This window comes from Bos indicus, chromosome 16 (genome assembly GCF_029378745.1).
Source record: "Bos indicus isolate NIAB-ARS_2022 breed Sahiwal x Tharparkar chromosome 16, NIAB-ARS_B.indTharparkar_mat_pri_1.0, whole genome shotgun sequence".
In the NCBI taxonomy this organism is placed as follows: domain Eukaryota; kingdom Metazoa; phylum Chordata; class Mammalia; order Artiodactyla; family Bovidae; genus Bos; species Bos indicus.
Window position 1 is genome coordinate 60,833,031 of NC_091775.1, and position 27,209 is coordinate 60,860,239.

Here is a 27,209-nt window from a genome sequence, read left to right on the forward strand (position 1 = left end):
CTAAACTCCTTACGCAATGGACCATTGAGTCCCTTCAAGGATGGTATAAACTGTGAAGGTTAAATTCATTGATGCAAAGAATCAACTGTACTGACCCTAGATTAATGTTATCCTGAATTTCAAAAGAAAACTACCCCACCTCCAGGGTGGACCCTAATTAGTTTAAATCAATTATTATAAGCCCACTCCCTTGCCACAGTGATTGGTTTTATTAGAACTAAGCCAATCAGTTCACTCAGCATTCCCCTGGCTGCATTTGACCTAATTAAGGGCAAAGGAAAGCAAGAAGATATCAGAGGGTTTCTGGGAAAGGAACTTCATTGTTTTTATTGGAATACTTCCAGATGTCTTTCTTTCTCTCTCTCTCTCTCTGAATATTGATAAAGAAGAACATACTGGTCTTTTTGTTAGTAGTCATCTTGCCTCAGTCATAGGATGAAATTGACACCCAAGGTAAAACAAAGGCCTAGAACAAAACTGATTCTTTGATTATCATGGAGCTGCTGAATCAGATTAACACTGAAGCCTACCCTAATGCTGGACTTTGAGCTATGGGAATATGAGTTATGATTAGGTTCAGTTGCAAATAACTGTAAACCCTAATAACAGTGGCATAAACAAGTTAAAGGGTCATTTCTTTCTCAGGTTTAAAAAAAGTCCAAAGAGATAGTCCTGGGATAGTATATCTTACTTTCATTTGGTAGCTCTGCCATCACACACAAGTCCAGTCAGCAAGAAAGAGTAAAGTGAAAGTCAGTTCTCAGAAGACACATATAACACTGTTTAGATGCCAGAACTTAGTTATGTGACTATAACTAGTTTTAGATGTGGCTGAAAAAATGTCTTTGTTTTGGGAGGTCATATATGCCTGGCTAAAAGTTGTGAATTCTTCTCCTGGTATAAGGGGGAGATGAATCTTTGGGGATAACTAGCATTCTCAGCCATTGTATGTCTTCCTTACTATTTAAGGCAGTTTGGATGGCGTTTCCTGTTGTTTACAAACACATCCTAATTGACATAGCCTCATAAGCCCCCACTGACGTTCAATCTCCAATCACATGCAGATGGATCAACGCAAGAAGACCTTCACTGGGAGCATCTCAAGGTCTGTCCTTGTTTTTCTTCTCAGGCTTGGGACAGCACCTGGCACTTAGAGGCACTTGATAAATATTTGCTGAATGGAACAAAATTAACTAAGAAGATTCAAACAGAGAGAGTTCAATAGAATCTTGGCATAGTGACTTGTCAGCTCTGGCCTTGAGGAAACTGTAAAATCTTCTGAGGCTATAAATAAGAGAAGTAATACCTACCTTCAAACACTGTTCAAACATTAGTGACAATGTATGTGGAGTGCTCAGCAAAAGTTCTGGCACATACCCACATAGTTGACACACGCATACCATGTGCATGAATTTGTTTTTTAATTACGATTATACATTATCCATCTTGAAAGAACCCTGAAGTTAAGAAAAGAGGGATTTTGGCAGTGTTTCAAATACCCACAAACTCTACTGGCTATTATTCATTCTTATTCTTAGGAAAATATAACTGCTGAGTTCAAAGGAAAGAATTCTTTGAAGAGATTTTTCATTAACACCCCGAAGCCTTCTTAGATATCAAATAGTTATTTAGTGAGTAAAGTGTGAATGAATCAGAACATATGTATTGAATTTATCTTGGAACTCTGTGTGTAAAACCTAACTACAAAATGTGCTTTGCGTTCTCTCTCTGTCCAAAGGCTGGAAAAACAGCATGACGTTCTGCTGAACCCAAAATGACCTTGAACTCAGCAAATAGACCAAACTGATGGAAGAACCCCAGGTCATTTTCAGGGTCTTTACCATATTAAGGTATCTACAACCCACTGTGATTTGGGATCTTTTGTGTTTGTTTTCCTTGGTTTGACTCAGAAACTTAAGGGAGAAAACAGAATCACCCTCTTTGTCCTCACTCAAGGTCTGAGAACAAAAATAGACATGTTACCCCTGTGAAGAGGGCCTCTTCTAAGCAATGGGGCCTCGCAGACGTGAAAAGAACTGAGTTACCTTTTAAGTCAAATCATAGATAAAGGCTGTAGTAAGAGGAGCTGAAAGAAAGAGCGCAGGGGATTTTAGAATGTTAACAGAGGTTAGCGGTCCTCCTCCCACTTCGGTGTTGAGAAAGCTGCATTTCAGAGAAACGGCTGTTCTTAGCAGGACGTGCAGTGAGCTAACAGTGAGGAGAGTAGGGACTGAAAGGCAAGTTTCTCATTCCATAATCCATTACACCCTTGCAGGAAAAATGTTTAAAACACACACAAATTGTTTTTTTAATCTGTTTGCAAAGGCAGCATATTGGTTTTAAAGGGTTGCAAGTGGCTTAGAGTGTACAAGGGGCTTTCACACACACTCTCATCTGACCTCACACACACACAGAATGCCCTTTAGCCCACTCTGCCAGGTTTTGCACAGGAGGGAACAGAGGTTAGGTGGCTTGGCAAAGTTGCTCAGAGGAAGCGCTGACTCCAAACACACCTCTTTCCGCTCTGCACTCTGTAAGTCAGAGACAAAACAATCATGTTTCTTTTTAAAAAGAAGAAAGAAATGCTAGTTTGTTGTTCTGATACCGCCATCTCCATTTGCTGACTGTCTTTAGGGTAAAAAGTCCTCCTTGAAAATGAGATGAAAACATTTCCAGGTTTTACTTTCTGGGGTGGTTACTGACGCTCTGCTTTCGGCCTCTGGCCTGATAAGCATAGGAGGGGATCCATTCCGACTCTGCTGCAGCCTTCCGCTCTGGTCTCCCTCTCGCCTTCCTCACTGGGCCTCTCTTTCCTCCCCTCTGGGTGCACAGTAGATCCTCAGCCCCATCAGCCACCATGTCCTGAAACACAGCAAACTGCTCAAGACTCAAGTGAAGTGAAAGTTGCTCAGTTGTGTCTAACTTTGCAATCCCATGGACTACACAATCCATGGAATTCTCCAGGCCAGAATACTGGAATGGGTAGCCTTTCCCTTCTCCAGGGGATCTTCCCAACCCAGGGATCGAACCCAAGTCACCCGAGTTGCAGGTGGATTCTTTACCAGCTGAGCCACAAGGGATGTTCAAGATTCAAGTTGACGTCAAATGTCAAAACGTTTGTTGTCTTTGTCACAGTTGTTGCTAGGTTCTGACTGATGGATTGACTGAAAGTAGAAATTATCCTATTTTTTTTAATCAAAACGCAAATCCTCTGTTCTCTCAAAACCATAGGCCTGTTGAGATGGCTGGATAGCTCATTAAAACATTAGGATCTTTTCCCCAAAATTGGCAGGGTTGGGGGACTTCCCTGGTGGTCCATTGGTTAAGAATCTGTCCTGCGATGCAAATGACAGGGGCTTGATCCCTGGTCATGGAACTAAGATCCCACATGCCATAGGGCAACAAAGCCCATGAGGGTCTGTGCGCCACAACAGAAGACCCTGCAGAATGCAAAAAGATCCCACATGCTGTGGCTAAGACCTAACACAATCAAATAAATTAACTAATTTTTAAAAAAGAATTTATAAAAATAAATAAATGAAAAGGTGACTCCTTTCCAGGAGGTTTTCAATTAAAAAAAAAAAAAAATGGGGTTAGGGCTCTGTCCAACACAGACTTTTCAGTAATCACCACTGATTGGTACTTTTTTCCCCTCATAGTGGTACTGATTTTTCCTTGGCTTTTAATTCTGTTAATCAGAACCAATGACATGCTGGAGCTGGCTCCTAGCATGTCATGAGAGGTGATCCTTAAATTTCAGGAATTTGTGAAGCTGACGTGTTAAAAGCAACCATTATTACAAATTAAACTATATAAACTCACAATTAAATTATTTTAAAATCAAATGTAATAGATGCTTAAAACATATCACTTCCTAATTACTTGTATTTATTTTTAAAAACTAAAGAATAATATTGGTTCTTCTGAGACTATTTGGGTGCCTGTTTGGTGGAGATACCATAACCTGGTGTGCTGCTGTGTTTCTCTTCCCAACTGTGTTTGGTGATGTCATGTTGACAGCTTGAAACCAACCATGGAGGGAGCATTTACTCCATAGAAACTGGAAAATAGAAAACACTACAAATCAGAATTTCTTTATTTCAGGGAGTCCTTTTTTAAAAAATGCACTTACTAGCACTTCACCCAGCAGAACCACCTGTAGATCCTGCAAGATGAATATATCAAGATCACTGTTCTTAGTGCTCTAGCAAAATCTTATTTATCATAGCAGTCCCCAAAGCAAGGAGTGCAAGACTGACCTTGAAGAACCAAGTGATTGTTAAGTAATGTAAAACAAAGGTGCCTTGGGACCCACCCTCTTCCTCTTTCTTTATATAGAGATTAATGACTAAGACTGCTTTTAGATAACACAGACACACCCCCTGACAAAATTAACTATAGGTAGTCTTATTGAAAAGTAGAAAGAAAGTAGTGCTGGTAACTACTAATTTTCAAAAAGAAAGGTTCGGGGCTTCACTGTGCTTTCACAGCTGGGGAACAGGTTCCATCACTGCTTGGGGAACTTAAGGTCTCACACGTCATGTGGCGGGCCAAAAAAAAAAAAAAAGGTTTAACCTCAACCATCAGTGTTGTTACACAAAAGCTACTGTTTTGAGCAGGTTGTTTTGAACAACAATGTTGTTCTGAACAAAAACATCTAAATGTTCTTCAGTCACTTAGTTGTGTCCAACTCTTTGCAACCCCATGGACTGCAGCATGCTAGACTTCCTTGGCCTTCACGGTCTCCCAGAGTTTGCTCAAACTCATGTCCGCTGAGTTGGTGATACCATCCAACCATCCCATCCTCTGTTTTCCCTTTCTCCTCCTGCCCTCAATCTTTCCCAGCATCAGGGTCTTTTCCAATGAGTCAGCTCTTTGCATCAGGTGGTCAAAATATTGGAGCTTCAGCTTCAGCATCAGTCCTTCCAGTGAATATTCAGGGTTGATTTCCTTTAGGATTGACTGTTTTGATCTCCTTGCAGTCCAAGGGACTCTCAAGAGTTTTCTCCAGCACCACGGTTTGAAAGCATCAATTCTTCGGCACTCAGCTTTCTTCTTTAGGGAGCAGATATCCTCAGTTTCTCCTTGACCCACTTCTTACAGAAGCCTGTGCTGGCCTGGCATTGCCTGTGATGGGGTGGGAATGGCTGCCTGATTCTGGGGTTCAGACCTGGAAAACTCACTTGCCCAGAGACACCAGGCACACTTCGCTCAACAGATTACTTTACCTCCCATCTGCTTTACCCCTTCGTCTTATTTCTCAGTTGATTCAAACCCAGGAGGAAAGAGGGTATTAACTTCAGGGCCTCTCTAACCCATCAACAGCCAAGGATGAAGTGGCTTAGAACTCAGTCTTCCAAGGACATTACAGAGAAATTTTTTATGGCTGCGGTGAGAAGCTGTCAACACTTGCCCACAATATCTTTCATGTTCAAGTGTTTGAACATTCTACTACATGGAAGTTTGGCATCTCATTGGAGCCCTGGCTCTTTTTGACCCAGCTCCAAAATTTATTCCTTAAGAAAATCTTGGCTTTTTTTCAGTCAGATCCCCCACTCACAGCTCAGCTCCAGGCAGGGATGGGAAGGCCTTTGATCAAAACAGGGATCCTGGCCAAGCCCTTTAAAGTTTCACAACTATTAACCCTTCCACATGTTTACCTGGGTTTCAAAGCAAGTGCTCTGCTCAAAAGGACAGTAAAGGATTCCTGAGTCCCAGATCTCACTAGAAAAAATAATTTTGAATGGTTTACTATCCCATTTATCTGAAAAACCCCAGTGAGATCATCTTATTTAGGAATAATATTTCCTATAGGAGTGTTAACAGAAGACCATCTGGATTAAAAATAGACAAGTGACTATCCCTACTGCAGTTGCTATGAAACTCTCATTGAAGATACAGTTCAGAGCATCCTTCAAAAACTTCTGTCTGGTAACCCAAGTGAGGAATATCTTGGATCTTTGTGCTAGGGAAAGTTTGTCTCTCCCATGATGAATGAAATGCTTCTTCCTTTCAGATGATCATTGAAGTACCACTTTCCCTCCCTGTCTTGGCCATAGGGAGGCTGCAGCTAAGCCTCAGACTTCATGCTCACTCACAGATGCTCTATCAACCCTATGGTTGGATTATCTGCCTTGCACCTCTTAATCTTGCCCTCTCCTCTTTTTTTCTTCCCTTTTATTGACTTTGATATGTTTATTCCATTTTAAAGTCATTCTGAAATTCTTTAGCAAAAAGGTGAGATACAACTAAATACAATGAAAAGATTCAATGATCGCTTGAGGTTGGGAGTGCTGTGTGGGAGAGGAGCCACCTGCAGGACATAGGGGAACTTTGGAGGGCCGTGGAATGTCTATACCTTGATTGTGGTAATGGTTACCTGCATACATGCATTTATCAAAATCCATTGAACTGAGTGCTTAAAATGGGGCATTATATTGTAAGCAAATTGAACCTCAATAAAGTTGACTTATTCAACTAACATGTTTCTATGATCTGCATTTTACATGCTACTGGGCATGTAAAGAGTGCACACAATTGTGTAGGTTGTTCACCAAACAAGGGTACCTGGCCCAGAGGCTAGGAAGGGCTGAAATCCAGGCAGGAGGAGAAGAGGGCAACAGAGGACGAAATGGTTGAATGGCATCACTGACTCAACGGACAAGCAAACTCTGGGAAAAAGTGAAGGACAGGGAAGCCTGGCGGGCTGCGGTCCAGGGGGTCGCAAAGAGTCAGACGTGACTTAGAGACCGGACAACAAGAAATAAATACGATGTAATGGAGAGTGTCAGGCTTGAGGAGATACCCAAGATAATTCATCAGGAAAGACTTCTTAGAAGAGGACATTTCAGCTGAAGCCCAAGTGATGAGAAGCAACCAGCCTTGCAGAGTGTGGGAAAGCAACCCAGACAGAGGGAACAGCAAGAGCAATTTCTTGGGAGCAGGAGAACTCAGCCTATTCATGGATCAGAGAGAAGGTCACTGAGCATGTAATAAGCCAACTGGAGCAGGGCATAGGGGTCAATAATGTAACGAATTCACCAAAAGTTAGACAGAAGCCTTGAGAAATGGCTCACAATACTAACTGCATTACAAAACATTTTATTGTTCGTAGATTTTAGAATTGCCAAGAGACCTTACAGATAAGAGAGTCCTTCAATCTGCCCCTATGACAAATGCAAAAAACGAGGGCCAGTTCACGCTGATAACTGGTAGCACAAATAGGAGAACTCAGGCTTGGCTTCAGTTCAGCTCGCATTTACTGACTGCTCACCACATGTCAGGAACTAGTTTCTACCCGACGGTCTAAAGCTTTTCAGACAAGGCAGGGTTGAGTAACAAGAATGACTGAATCAGTGCAATTCTACTGCTGAAGACATGTTAAGATAAGGAGCATCTTCCTTTAGACAGCTGTGGGGGCTTAATCAGATGAGTATTTCACAAGACTTGACTTTTGCCTTGTGTTTCAATTCATGACCATGAGATACATTTTTTGAAAGATTCATATCTTAAAGCAACCAGTTCTGAAGCTAATTCTATGCTGACAGTGTTAGGAATGAGAAGACCATTAAGGGACTGCTGGGTGGGAAGTAACAAGAATATAATCTCAAGTAAATTGTGTTGATCAATCATGGGAACACCAGCACCATCTTTGAAACCCAAGAAAATCGAGATAGTATGGAAGACTTGCAGGGAAAAACTCGGATCTCACACCCCATGTCACAGAACACGGTGTCATCGTCCACATTTCCTTCATCCATCTGTACTCACTGCCTGGAAATGGCAGGTGAAAATGACAACCGCCCTTTATGAAGCCATGCCTTTATCACGGTTAAATGATTTGCAGGCTAGTAAATCCCAAGGTTCTTGGAATTATATTCTCCCTCTCTGATCTCCCTTTTCAAAAAGCTAAAGAAGCTAGAGCCGTGCAATTAAGCATCAGCCCACAGAAATAGAAATATGCCACAAAACCATCACTTCCCCCTCTATCTCCTGCAGTTCTAAGAGTAACAGAAATGAAACCTACCATCTTCAACACAAACGAGTATCCTACTCAAGCAGATAAAAAGCTAATTAAGAAACCAAGGCTAATATTCGAAGAGATGTTTTCCCTTGAGCATAATGGGTTTTTGTTCTCCTTTTAAAGAAAGTGACTTTCTTGCTTTCATCTGGGGGCCATTTTCCTAACTGACCCCTCATCCCAAGATGCAACCCCCTGGCAGTCAAGTCTAGATTAAACAGCTTCACCTAATCCAAACACATTCTGGTCCTTTCCATGGAAGGGATTTAAGAAGGTCGATGGCACCCCACTCCAATACTCTTGCCTGGAAAATCCCATGGATGGAGGAGCCTGGTGGGCTGCAGTCCATGGTGTCATGAAGAGTCAAACACAACTGAGCGACTTCACTTTCACTTTTCACTTTCATGCTTTGGAGAAGGAAATGGCAACCCACTCCAGTGTTCTTGCCTGGAGAATCCCAGGGACAGGGGAGCCTGGTGAGCTGCCGTCTATGGGGTTGCACACAGTTGGACACAACTGAAGCGACTTAGCAGCAGCAGCAGTCTCAGTCTGGGCTGACCTCCCACTGGGTGTGCAGCAAATTCAGTACAGTTTGCTGCCCAGCACTTCCTCCTCTGAAACTGCTCCTCACCTTCCCCTGTCCTGCCCAGTCACAGTGCCATCTCTGGAGAGACCCATCTCCTGGGACCCACCTCTCCGGCCACATTGGGTTGGTCTACAGGCAGTTGGGCCTCAAAAACTGACCAGAACCCTTAAGGCTTTCAGGCTGTCACCAATGATACATTCCTATTTCCCTCTGAGTCTTCTTCCCTCTTTCCCTGGACACACTAGCTTTCTCTGTTGCTCATCCAGGTGACAGAAGAGGGTAGTTAGTTTCTCCGAAGTTAACACTTGTTTGCAAGCAGCAGGGTGTCACGGAAACCAACAACAGTTTATAGGTGAGCCTGCAGTGTAATGAGAACCAAGGGCTTGAATCACAGTGTGAGTAAGAATCTCACTCTGTCACTTCTCCCCATTTCTTCCTATGTACCTTTGTCGGTCCCCTCTCACTGTAGACTAGCTCTCTCTACTGCCCAATCTACTATGTAAATAATGCCCACAGCCAACAGTTCCTGGGGTTACAATTCCTCAATTCAAGACAGCTGTTACACTGAATTAGAATCGTAGTCTAATTCCAAATTCCTGGAAAAGCTCTTTGTTTCCCCATGGATGTTATCGGCATTTTGGGCAGGGCAATTCATGCCATATGGAACTGTTCCATGCAAGCAGGATGTTTAACCTATTGGCCCCTGCCCATGAAATGCCAATAACCTCCCCTCCCCCACCTTACCCATTGTGCAACCAGAAAACCGCATCCGCCCTCTACCAGATGCCCCTTGGGGAGCAATATCACCATAGTTTGAGAACTACTGTATTAGATATTCCAACTCAGCCTGGTTCAGTTTGAGGTCCTATTCCCAGAGAATCTGATACTTGTTATAAGTGGCTACATTCTGAGAGGAATTTCCCTTGGCGTACATCTTAGAGGACAGAGGTGTGTGTAACAGAAGATGAAATTTTCATTTCTTTATGATTTTGAGTCAGCTATATATCTTTCTAAAAAACAGAAAGCAGTTTTGTTTTTTGGGGGCATATCTTGCTTCTGCTGTTTTATTTTTCTTGCACAATGACATGATGGTGAAATCAAGGATGTGGTAAACGTTTGTTTTGTTTTGTTTTTTTAAAAATCATGTAATTAGTAGTGAAAAATGGCAAACATTGACTTGTGAGTTGGCACTCTCCTTTGGACTCGAACAACCAAGTAGAGATGCAAGTCAGATGTCCCTCCTTCAGGTACCCCAGGGACAGTGGAATGGGAAGGAAGAGCAGGAAAAAGAGAACTTGACAACGAAAGCAGTTTTTTCCTTCATAGAAACCTAGGTTTGGCCATGACTAGCTCTGCCTACCCACTCCAGTACTCTTGCCTGGAAAAACCCATGGACGGAGGAGCTTGGTAGGCTGCAGTCCATGGGGTCACTGGGAGTTGGACATGACTGAGTGACTTCACTTTCACTTTTCACTTTCATGCATTGGAGAAGGAAATGGCAACCCACTCCAGTGTTCTTGCCTGGAGAATCCCAGGGACGGGGGAGCCTGGTGGGCTGCCGTCTCTGGGATCGCACAGAGTCGGACACAACTGAAGTGACTTAGCGGCAGCAGCAGCAGCAGCTCTGCCTACCTCTCTCCCATTCTCTGAGTTCAAGGGTGGGATCCTTCTTTTGCTCAAGGACCATAATACAAGCATGGTTAGGCTTGTTACACACATAGCCCAAGAGGAGTTAAGGTGAGTGGGAAATGATGAAGGTATTGCTTTAAGGCAAAAAATTTTTAACTTGTTATTATGACCTTGGAAAATGTGACCCAGAGCAATAACACTAGTACTCTTAAGACCACTGGTGTGCCTAGGCTGTAGCTTGGACCCTGCACTGTCATGAAAGAGGAGACCTATCATAAAGTTTATGGTCTGAATAAAATTCCAATTCAGTTTTAGAACCAATGTGATGAACTAGGAACTCATCTCTGAAATAATGCTCTTATGAGCAAGTGGGCCATAGAGTTGAAAGAGAACAGACTTAGGTGGTAAGAGATATGGATTCTAGAATAAAAAAGAACCCCATAAGTGAGTCCACACTGATATGAAAGAATGAAGGAATGGGGAAATTTTTCCTTACAGTAGGATTCCAACTAATAAATGTAGGAGAAAGGGCAGAATTTAAAAATCACCACTTGGCAACCACCACGTTAATAGTTGCTTCAGGGAAAAGTTATTCATGAATGATAAAATCAGCAGGTGAAGTATGATGAGGAATAAACCCACATAGTCTCAAGGTTTCTTCTCACAAGATATTCACTTATTACAAAGGGATGAGATAGTAACTTTACCATGGAAATACCCCGCAGATTCTGTCTTAATCAAGGGATCAGTGTTCCTATCATGAGAAATGGAAAAACAGACCTCCTGTGCCTCCTGACATGATACCCTGAGAAGGACACTGTGTCACTGCTGTGCTACTTGTGCCAGAACTGCAGAGCTTGAATCTAATCTTGAAAAACATCAGACAAACCCAAATCCAGAGACATTCTTTAAAATAATTGACCTATACCCTTTAGTATCAAGACCCTAAAAACAAAGATAGGCTGAGGAATCATTCCAGATTAAAGCAAATTGAAGAGACATCACAACTAAATTTGTGTGACTCTGGATTGGGTCCTAGTCCAATAAAGGACACAAGTGGGACAGTTGACAAAATTTGACTAAGGTCTGTACATTAGTTTATAATATTGCTTTAATGTTGATTCCTGATATGGCATTATAATACAATACAGTAAATAAATGTACTCCGGTTACAAAACAGAGTTTTTACTTTTAGGAAATACATGCTGAAACACTTAGAAATGAGGAAAAGAGAGAGAAAGATTAAGATTCTAATCCTAGGTCTGCCATTAACTAGGCGACCCAGGACAAGTTGTTCACACCCTCAGGGCTTTGGCTTTCTGTTTGTGAGATGAAGAGATTGCACCAGTTGCGTGATCCTCAAGGTGTGATGAAATAAAACAGCATCATCTGGGAAATTGTTAGAAATGCTGATTCTCAGGTCCCATCCCATCCCATCCCATTCTGGGGATGCCCCCCTCTCCCTTGTTTTTTTAAGATTTAAAAGCACTTAATGACATGGCATATATTTAACAGGACAAAAGTTGAGCAGTACAGGTCATAGAACTGAGCACTGGGCCTGAATGGCCACCTCCCTCGCTGCTCAGGTGCAGCCTCTGGACTTCATTCCTATCAATATGTCTTGATTGTGCAGTCAGATGAAAATTTGTCATTACCATCGTTACAATGACAGAGAAATGCACACTGTGTATCAAAGAGCAAGGTGATGAAGCCAGTGGGGATGGAGCCTGTATATTAACGAGTCCTCCGTGAAATCCTGATGTGTGCTGAGGTGTGAGAACCGCTGCCCTAGTTATCTCCAAGGCCTCTGTTAGCTTAAGGTTAGCTGATGTTCTGTGGTTCTCATCTCTCTCCTACAGAGGACCACTGTCTCTCAGAAAGAGTGCCTCCCCTCTCCAGTTCACTCATCATTTATTTGGTGCTGACAAAGGGCTGGCTGGAAGTGCTGGAACTTTGGAGAAATGGTTCTTCTGGGCATTTAGACCCAACCTGTGCTTGCAATAGGTACAGATGAAACATATAACATTTAGTAATCCTACTCACTCGGGATAGCAAAAAAACTAAACGATGCATAATTAAGTTCATGCAGTGGCTTATCTGCCTTGGCCTCTTACTAAAATGCTTGAGCCACTTGCTTCTAGGAAGAGTGGGGCTGTGAATCACTCCTAAGAGTTTCTATTGCTATGTTTAGAAAAGTTTGCCTTAGCCTTCTCTTCAGGATAAGTGTTTCCTGGATTACTCAGGTGGATGAGAATCTCTTCTCATGCCTTCTAAACACTTCTACAAGCCCAGAGTTAACTCTTATCTGTTAAGTGTCCTTAAGCTGTGACCCAAGAGAGTGTTAAGTTTGCTTCTGATTGGCTGTTGATGAAAAAGAGCAAACAGACAAAAATCTCTCCCATTCTTGGTTTACCGGTTACTACTGGGCTAGTGGTAAAGAACCCACCTGCCAATGCAGGAGACATAAGAGACTCGGACTCGATCCCTGCATCGGGAAAATCCCCTGGAGAAGGGCATGGCAACCCACTCTAGTATTCTTACCTGGAGAATCCCATGGACGGAGGAGTTTGGCAGGCTGCAGTCCGTGGAGATGCAAAAAATTGGACAAGACTGAAGCGACTTAGCACGCAAGCACACTCTGGTCTCCTATCACTGAAGGTTTTCCATTCACATCCACACCCCTGTCCTCAGCACCATCTGGCTCTCAAAGCTACTTTTTTAGTCCTGATCTTGCCTAACTTCAGTTTCTGATTTTGTGTTGTTTCTACATTTTTATTTATTGATTGAACAGATAGTGGAGATCTACATGCCCCTCTTCCCTGCCCACCCTGACTTTATCCTTCAGGTTAAATTTCTGATTTTTGACAGTCATGGGGATGCCCTTTGAGAACTGATTCACTCTATCCAAAACAGATCCATCATCTTCTCTGCCATTCTGGACCCAATTTCCTTAAGCTTCTTTGTCTCCATCCGTAAAACAAGATAATAATAGCACTTTCCTCATAGGGTGTGTATGTCCCTCACAGAATCAATGCTTGTAAATTTTAGCACTGCTGAGCACATACATAGTAAGAACTGAGTAAAAATTCCCTCTTGATTATATAGTTATAATAACAATAATAAACAACTCTCCCTAAATTGAATATCTATCTATGGGTTTGCCTTTTCTCCCAGTCTTCCAAATTGGCAACTTTGGAGTTCACCTGCCTCTGCCCCAAAGTTCAATGAGTGAACTTTGGAGTTCACTCATTCTCCTCCATTGCAGATATTTTGGCCTCATCTACCTTTATATAGGGCTTCTCTGGTGACTCAGATGGTAAAGAATCCCCCCACAGTGCAGGAGACCTGGGTTCGATCCCTGGGTTGGGAAGATCCCCTGGAGGTGCGCATGGCAACCCGCTCCAGTATTCTTGCTTGGAGAATCTTCATGGACAGAGGAGCCTGGCAGGCTACAGTCCATGGGGTTGCAAAGAGTCAGACAAGACTTATTGCTTTCTTGGTGGGGTTTGCATGGGACAAGAATTAGGAACAAATTCCCTAGGAGGCTGCCCTACTCTTGCAAAGACCTTGAACTAGGCTGCTGAGAAGACTCTGCCATGGGTCACCCACCTCTGCCCCTGGGTCCCTTTCAACACAATCTCCCTGCCTCCCTTCTGGGATATTGCTGATAATTAGTACTTCATTCCTGACATTGCTATTTCCCCCTGGGCCAAATGACTGAGCTTGTTACATTTAAAAATGTAAGATTTCCTGGCTCTCTTTAGTGCATTTAATCCTGCCACCCTTCCTTGGGCTTCCACAAACAAAGGCACACTTCTCGTTTTCATGGTAAAGTAGGTGAATAAATATTGAGAACGAATCCTTCTATCCATCAAATATTCTAGTGCTTCAGTCTCAACAACAGCTCTCTTGGGGATGAGTGGGGCATGAGTGAATGACGGCCCTTGGTCAGCATAGCATTGGAAGGGAAAGAATGTCAGGGCTCATGTTTATGCTTTCCAGTGTGTGTTCATTCCATTGTGTTTTCCCCTTCCCCATTTTTAGCAAATGGCTATTTCACACTTCAGTTCAGTTCAGTCCCTCAGTCGTGTCCAACTCTTTGTGACCCCATGAATCACAGCACGCCAGGCCTCCCTGTCCATCACCAGTTCCTGGAGTTTACCCAAACTCATGTCCATCTGGTTGGTAATGCCATCCAGCCATCTCATCCTCTGTCGTCCCCTTCTCCTCCTACCCCCAATCCCTCCCAGCATCAGGGTCTTTTCCAATGAGTCAACTCTTTGCATGAGGTGGCCAAAGTATTGGAGTTTCAGCTTCAGCATCAGTCCTTCCAATGAATATTCAAGACTGATTTCCTTTAGGATTGACTGGGAAAAAGACGCTTGTTCCTTGGAAGAAAAGCTATGACCAGCCTAGACAGCATATTAAAAAGCAGAAACATTACTTTGACAACAAAGGTCCATCTGGTCAAAGCTATAGTTTTTCCAATAGTCATGTATGGATGTGACAGTTGGACTATAAAGAAAGCAGAGCGCCGAAGAATTGATGCTTTTAAACTGTGGTGTTGGAGAAGACTCTTGAGAATCCCTTGGACTGCAAGGAGATCAAACTAGTCATCCTCATGATAACAGCTTAGAAATGAGCGCACAGACACCTCTGTTCTTTGCTAAGCCATGTTTGAGCCTAGCAGAGTAAGCCTTCTTCACTGAAACTGCAGCTAATCAGAACGCTGGCAATCTCGCCAAATAAAAGGGCTCAAAGAGAAATGCCTTGACTAAAGCTAAAACATCTGCCACCTGGTTGTAGCATTTCATATTTGATATCAAGGAACATTAGATTTATTATGCCGTGTACTTCGATTTTGTGGCAGATGCTTCCTCTGTTGGGAAATACTGAGCTTGGGCATTTCCTTCTCCAGGAAGCCTTTCCCTCCCATGGCTTTGGTTATTTTCCCTGGGTTCCCAAAACCAGTCTGTGCTGGGTGTGAGGGGCCCAGGCTTGGGCCTTGTATTTCAGGGGCTCCTTTCTGACCCTCCTTTCTGATCCTCCTTTTGACTGGCCTCTCCTTCCAGGACAAACAAACCCCTGGACCAAGGGAATATGTCCATTCAGAGAATGGACTTTCCCTCCTGGACCGTATGTTGGATACTCAAGATCCCAGAATGTTCTCCTTGAATGGCCTCCAGCCCTCCATCTTGAAAGTTGACCACATAGCTGGTGAACACACCCCGAGGGATGCTGAGAGGTAGCTGGGCAATGGCTGTCTGCTGCTGGAGAGAAGCTTGGATATGCAGTCTGAGGGGTCCATGTGCAGGTGTGCTGACACTCACAGTGCAGGATGGAGCTGGGGTTGCGAAGTCAACAGGGGTGAGCCAGGGGTGTGTCTGATAAGGTAGGAGGATAGAACATATTGTATTGATAGTTTACCAGCTAGGTTTACAATTTTAAATTCTTAGATGTATAGTCAATGGGCCTTTCTTTGTACTCTTGCTCTGGGCCCTGCAAATGTTAAAGGTGGACATGTTCAAAACATCCAGGGAATATCTCTGGGTTTGCAATGCTAACACTGTATAATCATCTGTTTCATGGCTGTGGTAGCTACTGTGTACTCCCCGCAGCCTCAGGATTTTTGCACACACCGTTTTCTCTCTTGGAATGGTCTTCCCATGGATCCCTTTAGCCTAGTAAACTTTTTTAAAATTGAAGTTTAGTTGATTTACAATATCAGGTAAGTTTCAGGTGTACAACAAAGTGATTCAGTTATATATTTACGTATATATGCTGTATTTTTCAATTATTTTCCATTAAAGCTTATTGCAAGATATTAAATGTAGTTCCTTGTGCTGTACAGTAGGTCCTTGCTGTTTATCTGTTTTATATATTGTAGTATGCATCTGTTAATCCCATATTCCCAGTATATCCCTCCCTCCCCTTCCCCTTTGATAACCATAAGTTTTCTATTAATATGTGTATAAGTCTATTTCTGTTTTGTAAATAGGTTCATTTGTCCTATTTTTTAGATTCCATATTTAGGTTACATCTTGTGATATTCGTCTCTCTCTGTCTGACTTACTTCACTTAGTATGCTAATCTCTGGGTTCATCCATGTGCGGCAATGGCAGAGATATGTATATGTGTGCACGTGTGCTCTGTCACTTCAGTCATGTCTGACTCTTGTGACCCCACGGACTGTAGCCCACCAGCCTCCTCTGTCCATGGGATTCTCCAGGCAAAAATACTAGAGTGTGTTGCTTTGCTCTCCTCTAGGGTGTCTTCCCGACCCAGGGATAGAACCTGCGTCTCCTGCATTGCTGGGGGATTCTTTACTGCTGAGCCACTGGGGAAGCAATATATATATATATTACATCTTCTTTAACCATTCCTCTGTTGATGGACAGTTAGATGATTGCTTCCATGTCTTTAGCTTGTGTGTGTTTGTGTGTGTGTGTGTGTGTGTATTAGTTGCTCAGTCATGTCCAACTCTTTGCGACCCCATGAACTGTACCCCGCCAAGCTCCTCTGCCCATGGAATTCTCCAGGCAAAAATACTGGAGTGGGTGGTCATTCCCTTCTCCAGGGGATCTTCAACTTTTAATTTATATATCAGACCTCAGTTGGAATATTTTATCAAATAAGTCTTCCCTGACTTCCTAGATTAGGTCAGGCCCTCCTGGTTTTTCACTCCCAAATCTCCTGATACTCTAATAATACTCTGAGGTGAAAGTACAGTAGCAATAATGATAATAACAATGTTAGTGATGATGATAAAAACAAGTATCCACTGAGTACTAAGTGCTAGACTTTTTTATGGGTGCTTTACATATATGACCTCATTTATTCTGCATAAGACAAATGAAATATTCTCATCCTCATTTTACAGATGAAGAAACTGAGGCTTAGGAAGTGTGGTAGGCTGTTATGCTTCTGGTACCTACCTGAATCAGACCTCCCAGTATTCTCACCTTCACAACGATTACCTACCTGCTAACCCAGGTGATTTGCTTTGGCCAATGATCCTTCAGCAAGCATGACTTACTGATAAATTCTTGCACATTGGAGCTTATCATCTTTGAACCCAACTTCATTTAAGACTCCCAGATCAAACTAATGAATGAAAAGAACCACATGGTGAGGGAGGCCCAACTGGTTCAGCATCTCAGCTGACCTCAGCATACAGCTGACCCTGAAGCTGAATGCAACCACCACAGGCAAATTATAATGATAGAATAAAGAATAACATAATAGTACAGTGTACTACAAAATGTACATAGAAATAGATCATTAGTAGAGAGGGGTTAATTTGCTCAAGAGCCCAGAACTAATAAATGATAGATATGCATGCGAGGTTTATAACTATACTCGTACTATATCACTTCTAGTCCAAGCTGGCCTCTTCTGGACACTGGATGGACTGTGGCTCTGCTCCCTGGATCCTCTCCTGGTCTACACCACACTTGCCTACCCTCTAGCCCACTCAGCTTCCTCTGGCCATGCTGTCGTGCAAATATCATGGACACACAGGACTACTGTAAGATGGGCAGCTTCTTAGAGCAGTGTGAGATTCCCAGGGGAGTGGGTTCTCTCCAGCCTGGGTGCCCCTACACCCCCTGTGCCTCTCCCCCAGGGGAATCAGGTAGGCCAATCCCCCTTCTCTCCCCTGTGTCTCCAGGACACTATCTCTTCAGTTCTGCACCCTCCCTTCCCCATTTCCTCAAATCAGATTTAGACTGACAAATAAGCTTTTCTTTCTCCCACTAAGATTTTCCATTAGGCATCTGCTGACATGGCCCTTCCCATTCAGAGAAGCCGAGGGTATAAGGGGTAACAAAAGCGCTGGTTCTTCCACTCAAGCACCATAAACTAGAAATGCTTTCTAGTCTCAAACTAGAAATGGGAGGAAAAGAGCACCTTCCAAAGAGAGAAATACAGTGAGGATTGCTGAGGCATGAAGAGTGACTGACAACATATGCTTCAGCCCAAACTGAGATTTGAAAAATCCCCAGAATTTCTTAGAGCGCTTACCCATGGCTGATCCTTCTGTCTCCCAGAAAAATGTGGGTTACTTCCCTTTTTTAAAAATAAAACAGCACTGTCAAGCTACACTTTACATATTAGAAAATTTACCTATTTCAAATTGTTTTTAGTAACTTTACCAAGTGGTGTAAAAATCCCTGTAAATCAGTTTAGAACATTTCTATCCCCTCAACACAATATCTTATGCCCTCATCCTGTTCTCTTCTCCAAACCCAGGCAATCGTTAATTTAATATCTGTCTCTAGAAGTTTGCCTTTTCTAGACATTTCTTGCAAATGGAATCATATAATATGTGGTCTCTTGTGTCTAACTAAACATGACATTATTAAAGTTCATCTATTATGTACCATATGTTAGTAGTTTTTCCTTTTTTACTTCTGAGTAACATCCATTCTGGGGCTTCCCAGGTGGCGCAGTGGTAAAGAATCCACCTGCCAATGCAGGAGGCACAAGAGATGTAGGTTCGATCGCTGGGTCAGGAGGATCCCCTGGAGAAGGAAATGGCAACCCACTGCAGTATTCTTGTCTGGAAAATCCCATGGAGAGAGGAGCCTGGTGGGCTACAGTCCATGGGGTCACAGAGTCGGACCGCATTCAGCACACACACAGATCAATTGTGTGGATACCCCACATTTTATGCATCTCTTCACTACTTGGTGAACAGTTGGGTTGTTTGCAGATTTTGGCTCCTATGAATAATGCAGCTATGAACATTTGAACGTGTCTTTGTGTGAACATACATTTTTACTTCTCTTAGGTAAGAGTGGAATTTCCAAGTAGTTTTATGTTTAACTTTTAACTGTAAACTGCCAAGCTGTTTTCCAAAGTGGCTTTACTGTTTTACATTCCCACCACCGATTAGGGGTTCCTTTCTCCTCTCCAAGTCATGGGACAATCATCCTCCAATCTTTGATCAACAACCAGTTTTTTTATTCTAAGAATTAATTAGGTCCTAGAGAATGTTTTAGCTATGTTCTCCTGGGTTGAATTATGCTTTGGTCTCTGTAATGACCTTAAATAGACAGTTATGATGGTTACACTCAATATGCACGTGTCATTATTTATTTATTTAAAACACTTAGTTCACTGGGCTGGCTCCAATAACCATTTAGTTTTTTACTATCTCAAGGGATGGTCATGCAAAAGTACTTATGAAAACTCTGAGGCAAACAACAGTGTACTGCTCTGAAAACTCACCAGGAAACTGAACTCCTTGAGAGCAGACTTCTGAAGACTGTAACCTTGTATGGTATTTTTTAGAAGAGGACACTGGCCCTGAATACGTCCGCATGCAACCCCCCAAGGTGAAAAGCCAATACGAAGGCCATATGTATAGGAAACTTCAGAGCCCAGAGGAAATAAGTTTAGGTTTGTGTGAAGGTATATACCAACACAGGCTTCCGTGGTAGTCAGCTGGTAAAGAATCTGCCTGCAATGCATGAGACCCTGGTTCGATTCCTGGATCAGGAAGATTCCCTGGAGAAGGGATAGGCTACCCACTCTAGTATTCATGGGCTTCCCTGGTGGCTCAGACAGTAAAGCATCTGCCTGCAGTGCAGGAGACCTGGGTTCAATCCCTGGGTTGGGAAGATCCCCTTGAGGACGGCTTGGCAGCCCACTCCAGTGTTCCTGCCTAGAGAATCCCCATGGACAGAGGAGCCTGGTGGGCTACAGTCTGTGGGGTCACAAAGAGTTGGACACAACTAAGTGACTAAGCACACACACACACACACACACACGCCAACATGTTTCACAGATTATGAAATTTTAAAATGTATTCATTTTTGATGGCGCTGGGTCTTCGTTGCTGTGTGCAGGCTTCTCTAGTTGCAGCAAGCAGGGGCCACTCTCTAGCTGTGGCGCACCGGCTTCTTACTGCAATGGCTTCTCTTGTTGCCAAGAATGGGCTCTAGGGCGCATGGGCTTCAGTAGTTACAGTACATGAACCCAGTTTCTCTGTAGCATGTGGTATCTTCCAGGACCAGGGATTGAACCCATGTCCCCTGCACTGGCAGGCGGACTTTCAACCCCTGGACCACCAGGGAAATCCAAGAAATTTTTTATTATGCAACTATAGTCAGAGAAATTTTAATCAGAAATCCTAACTTTCAAAAATCCTGCTAGAGTATTTCTACAAATGTACATTTAAAAAAATGTGCTCAATAACAGAAACTATTCAAAGATTCAGAAATAAAACTCAAGACAGTCTGGGACTAGAAGTTGCCATTGAGGCCTTGGTAATAGTGAATGAGATTATTCCCCAGGGGAAGGGATTGGTAGGTCACAACAGTTGTCCCTCAAGGTCATTTGCGTAAGAACTTCAGATGCGTGAAATAGTAAAAATCTCCTGGACTAAGATTTCTAACACTGAAAATGGAATATTTATAAAAGAAAATCACTGACTAGTAAGGAGTGACACAAAGCTTCTTTGTGGTGTTGGTTTCTCAATCTACACGTGTGCTGAAATGTCACGGAACTACACACACACACACACACACACACACACACACACACACAGGGTGCATGTGAAAACTAGTGAAATCCAAGGTAATGTGAGTTTATAGTATTATACCAGTGTAACTCCCTGGTTTTGACCTGTGCCATGATTATGCAATGGTAAAATGTACAGGGGAACTCTATGTACTATAGTACTTTTGAAATTTCTTGTACTGGCACCTTAAACTATTTCAAAATTAAAATTTATTTAAGAAAGAGAAAGAAAGAGACAGACAGGAAGGAAGGAGAAAGGAAACTATGGATCCTTTTCTTCTATAGTCAGTATGGATTGGAGGTAGGTGAGAGATGGGGAACAGTCAAGTACCTCCTGAATTCTAGCAAAGATCCCCTCTGAAAAAGAAATTATAAAAATGAATACAATAAACTCACCCTAAACTGGAATCTATAGATTAGATAGATAGATTGACCTAGATAGATAGGTTGCCATTTCCTTCTCCAGAGGATCTTCCTGACCCAGGGAACGAATCCGGGTATCCTGCGTTGTAGGCAGACACTTTACTGTCTGAGCTACCAGGGAACTTCCCAATAGATTGACAGACATAGATATTTCATATGCATAGAATGACTAGATATAATGTAAGAAAATGACCATGTCTGCATGTGGGAGTCTCTCTGGGGTCGCACAGAGTTGGACACAACTGAAGCGACTTGGCAGCAGCAGCAGCATGTTGGGGGTCTAACTGCTTGTGCTGTACCTTTATTTAGCAAGAGTGATCACAGAAGGAGGTTAGCCTTTACTGTGTCTCAAAGCAGAGAGTACAAACATCAGGAACTGTCAACAGGAGAGGGTCTGGACTGACTGTTCCAGCATCCTTGGCAGGGGTACTTCTACAACGGAAACGGATGCATCAGACTATGATAGTCTGGCGACAAGAGCTATTAAGACCATTCTCTAATTCCCTATGCTATGATTCCATTCTCAGTTTTAATTGTACTTTGGCTTTTCATGTAGCTTTTGTATAGCAAGATAATGAGCTGATTGGCCAATGCAAGGATTTTAGTCTACTTGACATTATTTCTTCTTCATGAATTAATAATTTAGCATTCTGGTTCATATATCAATATCTTGTGGGTTTGCTAAGTATGAGTGAGCAACTAGAGCATGAGTTCTTAACCTAGAAACCAGAGCTGGGCTTCAAAGGATCCATTAAGCCCTAAGATTGTATGCATAACATGTCTACATGTGCAGTGTGCGTTTATCAAGGAGTGGGGTTGGTAGCTTTCACTAGATTCTCGTAGAGAGTTTCCAATCTGGATACACTGGCAAAATAGAACTATCTGGCTTATTAAACTTATCTTCATAGAACATATTGGGAAGGGAATATATTCCCATGCTATAATTCTTTTAGGACAACTTCACAAGATTCAATTGCTCAAATTCATGTCTAAGATTTTAACAGCTTGTTCGCTAATAACCTCTGAAGGGCTTAATTTTTAGTTGAAATGTTGCCTTATTTTATTAATAGATGGTCAAGTGTGAGAATTAATGGCAATCACTACTCTTAACAGCTAATGTTTACAAGACAACAGCTCTGTACCAGGCAATATGCTAACTTTGTGTATGGTATCTTACTATGGGCTTTACAATAGTCCTGAGGCGTGGGTATTAGGACTTCAGTTTAAATCCTGAGGAAACTGAGCTAGAGAAGTTAAAGAATGTACTAAGGTTATATAGCTGTCAGTGGAGAGCCGAGTGGACACCCATATGTGACTGGCCTTTCCCTCAGCCACAAGGCTCAATATCTCGATTCTCAAGCTCTACTTGGAAGCACTTTCTTGTCAAAGCTTTATTTCCACCTCAAATGCTCCCACTGTTCGTAGAAGGCCTCTGGTTCTTACTACTACTACTAAGTCACTTCAGTCGTGTCCGACTCTGTGCGACCCCATAGACAGCAGCCCACCAGGATCCCCCGTCCCTGGGATTCTCTAGGCAAGAACACTGGAGTGGGTTGCCATTTCCTTCTCCAATGCATGAAAGTGAAAAGGGAAAGTGAAGCCGCTCAGTCGTGTCCAACCCTAAGCAACCCCATGGACTGCAGCCTTCCAGGCTCCTCTGTCCATGGGATTTTCCAGACAAGAGTACTGGAGTGGGGTGCCATTCTGGTTCTTAAACTGATTGTAAATCACCCCACTAGAACCATTAGAGTAGTATCAACCATGAGGTCAGCAAGCTATTTTCTGTGAAGGACCAGACAGTATTCATAACTATTTTAGGCCTTGTGGCCCATATGGTCTCTGTCACAACAACTCAGCTCTTCTGCCCTCTGTGATGCAAAAGCAGTCATGGATAAGACGTAAGTGAGTGAGTGTGGCTGTGTGCCAATAAAATCTGATTTATGGATATGGAATTTTTAATTTCACATAATTTTCATATGTCACAAAATAGTATTCTTATTTTAATTTTTTCCCCACCATTTAAAATTGTGAAAACCATGCCTAGCTCACACTGTACAAAAACAGGAGGCAAACTGAATTTGATCAATGGGTCAAAAATTGCCAATGTTGCTCGGACATCATCTTATGTGCTCCTGCTCTCCACAACTACACAGAAAACCACTGAGCCTAAAATTGTACCTTAACCTTTTCTTCTTCTCTACAGAATCTATATGCAGGGTTAGACCTATAAGTAAGGGCTCAAATATACTTGAGAAACAGCACTGATGGTTCCCACCCGCAGAGCCATAACCAAGAAGAAATAACAAGTCCATCTCAAAATAGACGGCATCTTTATTGTCTTCACCCTCTCTCCTCCCTAACAAAATTCTGGCTCTCTAAAATATCACAGTGAGTTTTTGGTTCTGAGTGCTGATAAGAAATATCCACGTGCTTGGCTAGCTTGAAGGTCAGATGGCATCTGGGCTGGGAGCCAATGAATACAGCTGGTGAAAATTCAAGCTGTCACACACTTGTTGCTAGCCCTGGTTTTCTAGTTCCTTCATCATGAATTATTAGATTATTTATAATAATGAATCGCCACATGAGCAATCATTTTTAAAACCGTAATCCCCAACCAGGAAAGATGTCATGACTTGATGGGCTAAATTTAGGACCATGAGAACCGTGTTCTAAGTCTGGCAGCCATGCATCTTCTCTGGGCCTTCATTTCCTCCTCTGTAAACAAGGGGTAATAGCTCTGCCCTCCTCCTATGTGAGGCTGGGCTGATTGGGCTGCAAATATAGTAACAATGGTTTGTAAGCTTCTCCATATAATTTGGCTCAATCATATTAAGCCATGCTGGTATATGATATTATAAGACCGAGAAATGTGCTGTGCTGTTATGTGTAAGAATGAAACTGTTTGGTTTTTTAATTTGCTTTAAGGCCATATCAACAAACTTTAAGATCAAGCTGATATTTAGTACTAAGTACACATTTAAAAATTTTATAATATGCCAATGAGTTTTTTTTTTTTTTTTTGTTTTACCACTTCAATGTGAAATTGCTGAAACCAGAAACTGCAATTACCACAGTCTTTCTGGTCAGATGTCACCCTGCTGAACAGCATGTGAAAACAGGAGATTCATATTATTCTTTGTTAAGCAAAGCCCGTGACCCGGTTGTCAGGATAGAATCTTGCAAACACCGCCAGGCACCAAGTAAACTTCTAGGTGCTTGAGGAGCCAGCTGTTCTGTGAGGCGTGGATGTTATTCTGATTTATTTCTAAAAGTTTACGTGTTTTTTTTTTTTTTTTTTTTTTAACCACTTTGCACTGGAGTTAGTTTTCACCCACTTTACAGATGCCTTAAAATAATCTGGTGTTGAAAACTCTTCCAACAGCTGCCAGCTTGCCCATGAGGTGAGGAAGCTGCTCCCTCAAGGGTGAAACAGCACTTGGTGCAAACAAATGTTTAAAACTGGTAAAGACAGCAGACAAAGGAACACTTCAGCACTTCTGCATTAACTATAGCAAGGAGAGAATTTCTCCAGTCAGAAGCCCCTCAGCATTCAGCAGCAGATTGATGATTTACTGCTCCTAAGAAGACAGCAATCTCGGACATGGTATAGAGTAAGAGGTGGAACAGAAATCGACTCACAAAAGATATGCTTTCAAATCTCAGACCACAATTACCATGGAGAAGGGGAGGAGGAGTTCAGCTTTGCAACTGGAGCCTCAATGATATATGTAGGAAGCAGCTGCCTTCTGTTCCCTGATGCTGCCTCATTCCATTGTGGGGCAAGCAATGCCTGGGTACACAGAATTTGTGACATTTGTGGGGTGCTTATGGTGCCTGGATGAAGAATGCTTATAGGGTTGCTAATTATTATTATAATAATACTGTGGCAAGAAGCTCTGCTGGCCTTCCGCAGATAGCAGCTTATATAATACTCTGCTTTGATGTGAGAAGCTTGCAAGCATCAGTGGTTAACATAATTTTGGCTGGCTCTTAGAGTCAGCTGTGGTCATTATGGTGCCTCCCCTAACATAACCCTAAGAAGTAGTTCACATATTTCTACGTGGGTTAGTCACTGAATCATGAATCAAGAATTTAACCACTGGTGTGGCAGATCTTGTTGCTGTTACTAACATGTTGGTGGTTCTCTCTCCACCTTCTCCAATAGTCTCAGGGTAGATAAGAAAACTGTTGTTGTTGTTGTTTAGTCACTAAGTTGTGTCCGACTCTTTCGAGACCTCATGGACTGTAGCCCACCAGGCTCCTCTGTCCATGGGATTTCCCAGGCAAGAATACTGGAATGGGTTGCCATTTCCTTCTCCAGGCAATCTTCCCAACCCAGGGATTGAACCCGTGGCTCCTGCATTGGCAGGCAGCTTTTTTTTTTACCACTAAGCCCCAGAAAAGAAAATATTTTCCCTCTGGATTCACACTACTTGAAATTGAAAAGCCTATGCATGTTTACACTGAATAAAGAAAAACTTTAATTAGCCTAGGAGTAAAAATGGAAAGAAGAAGAAACACACTTTTGAGAAGTCTCAGGTTAATTTGATTATTTTAGCAACTCCTGAGCCCCCAGCATGGTCAGACATTAGAGCTACAAAGATGCAATGCCATCAAGGAGACTCAGGCTGGGGGAGATGGATACACAAATTGACAAGCACCATGAAGAGGAACATGTGCAATGATACATGTACTAAGAACGATAGAGGTGCAACAGAGAAAAGGACTTTTCAATCTGGAATGGGGCAAGTCAGTCAAACAAAGCAAAGGAATAGGTAGGAGATAATCTGGAAAAATGGATGCAGTGGATCCTCCCAGCTCATAAGCTGCCCACCTTCCAGGAAGGAGCAGCAATAGGTACAAGAGTGTGGAGGTGAAAAACAGACCAGCCTGCATGATGATAAAGAAAACAGAGTTCTCAGAATTGCCTAAATCCTGTGACTATATGCTAAGCAGGAGCCCGGTCTCCTACCTCAATCCCGTCTTGGGTTCTTCATTCCAAAAACTCTGGGAAGTCTTTGGGCTCCTTTGAATTGCTGTAGCAGCTGACTCTTTGTGCTATTTATCTTGCACTCCCACCCCATCAGGGTACCCTTTACCCCCTTGATGAGCAACCTGAGGGAAGGGACTCAGTAAGGGGGTGTCCTGCATTAAGCTTCATTGTTATTCCATTTGTTTTTTTTGTTTTTTTAGTGCTCCCTGGAGAAAGGAATGGCTACCTACTCCAGTATTCTGGGCTGGAGAATTCTGTGGACTGTGTAGTCCATAGGTTGCAAAGAGTTGGACAGGACTGAGCGACTTTCACTTTCACTTTATTTACTTTAGGCTTTCACCATAGATTTAGGGAGCACACTCCTTTTGTTTAAACATTATTTTATTTTTTGACCATGCCTTACAGTGTGTGAGATCTTAGTTTCCCAACCAGGGAATCGAATCCTTGCCCATTGCTCTGGAAGCTTGGAGTCTTAATTAACCACTGGACCGCCAAGGAAGTTCCATTGTTACTGCATTCAAATTGACCTGCTTACTTTGGTTCACTATGGTCTATGTACATAGTGACTTACAGTAGGCTTTTTTTTTTCTGTTTTTATATTTTTATTTTGAAATTTAAAATTCATAGAAAAGTAGTACAAGTAGCTCTTGAAACTCCCCTCTACCTTTCACTCAGTTTACCTATTGTTACCATTTTGCCACATCTGCCTTATTCTTTATACACACATACATTAAAGTTTTTTCCTAAACCATCTGAGAAAAAAGTTGCAGACATATCATGCCCCTTATGTCTTGATCCTTCAATGTGTATTTATGTATTTCCTGTAAACAGACACATGCTCTCACACAACATAACCATCAAGATCAGAAAATTAACATCGACCCAACATTACCGTCTAATTCAGAGATTCCATTCAAATTTCATCTGTTGTGACACAGAAAACAATTTTATGGTTATTAAAGGGGAAAAGTCGGTGGGGGGGGATAAATTAGGAGTTTGGGATTAACATAAACACACTAATATATCTAAAATAG

At 42.4% G+C, this 27,209-nt stretch overlaps 1 long non-coding RNA gene across 1 annotated transcript; it reads left to right on the forward strand.

The window, feature by feature from the left end:
• Positions 1 to 531: 531 nt before the first annotated feature.
• Positions 532 to 18,694, forward strand: LOC139176424 (uncharacterized). Its single transcript, XR_011560898.1, has 3 exons — positions 532 to 1,105; positions 1,739 to 1,850; positions 17,615 to 18,694. It is a non-coding gene; the product is annotated as an uncharacterized lncRNA (long non-coding RNA).
• Positions 18,695 to 27,209: the final 8,515 nt, after the last annotated feature.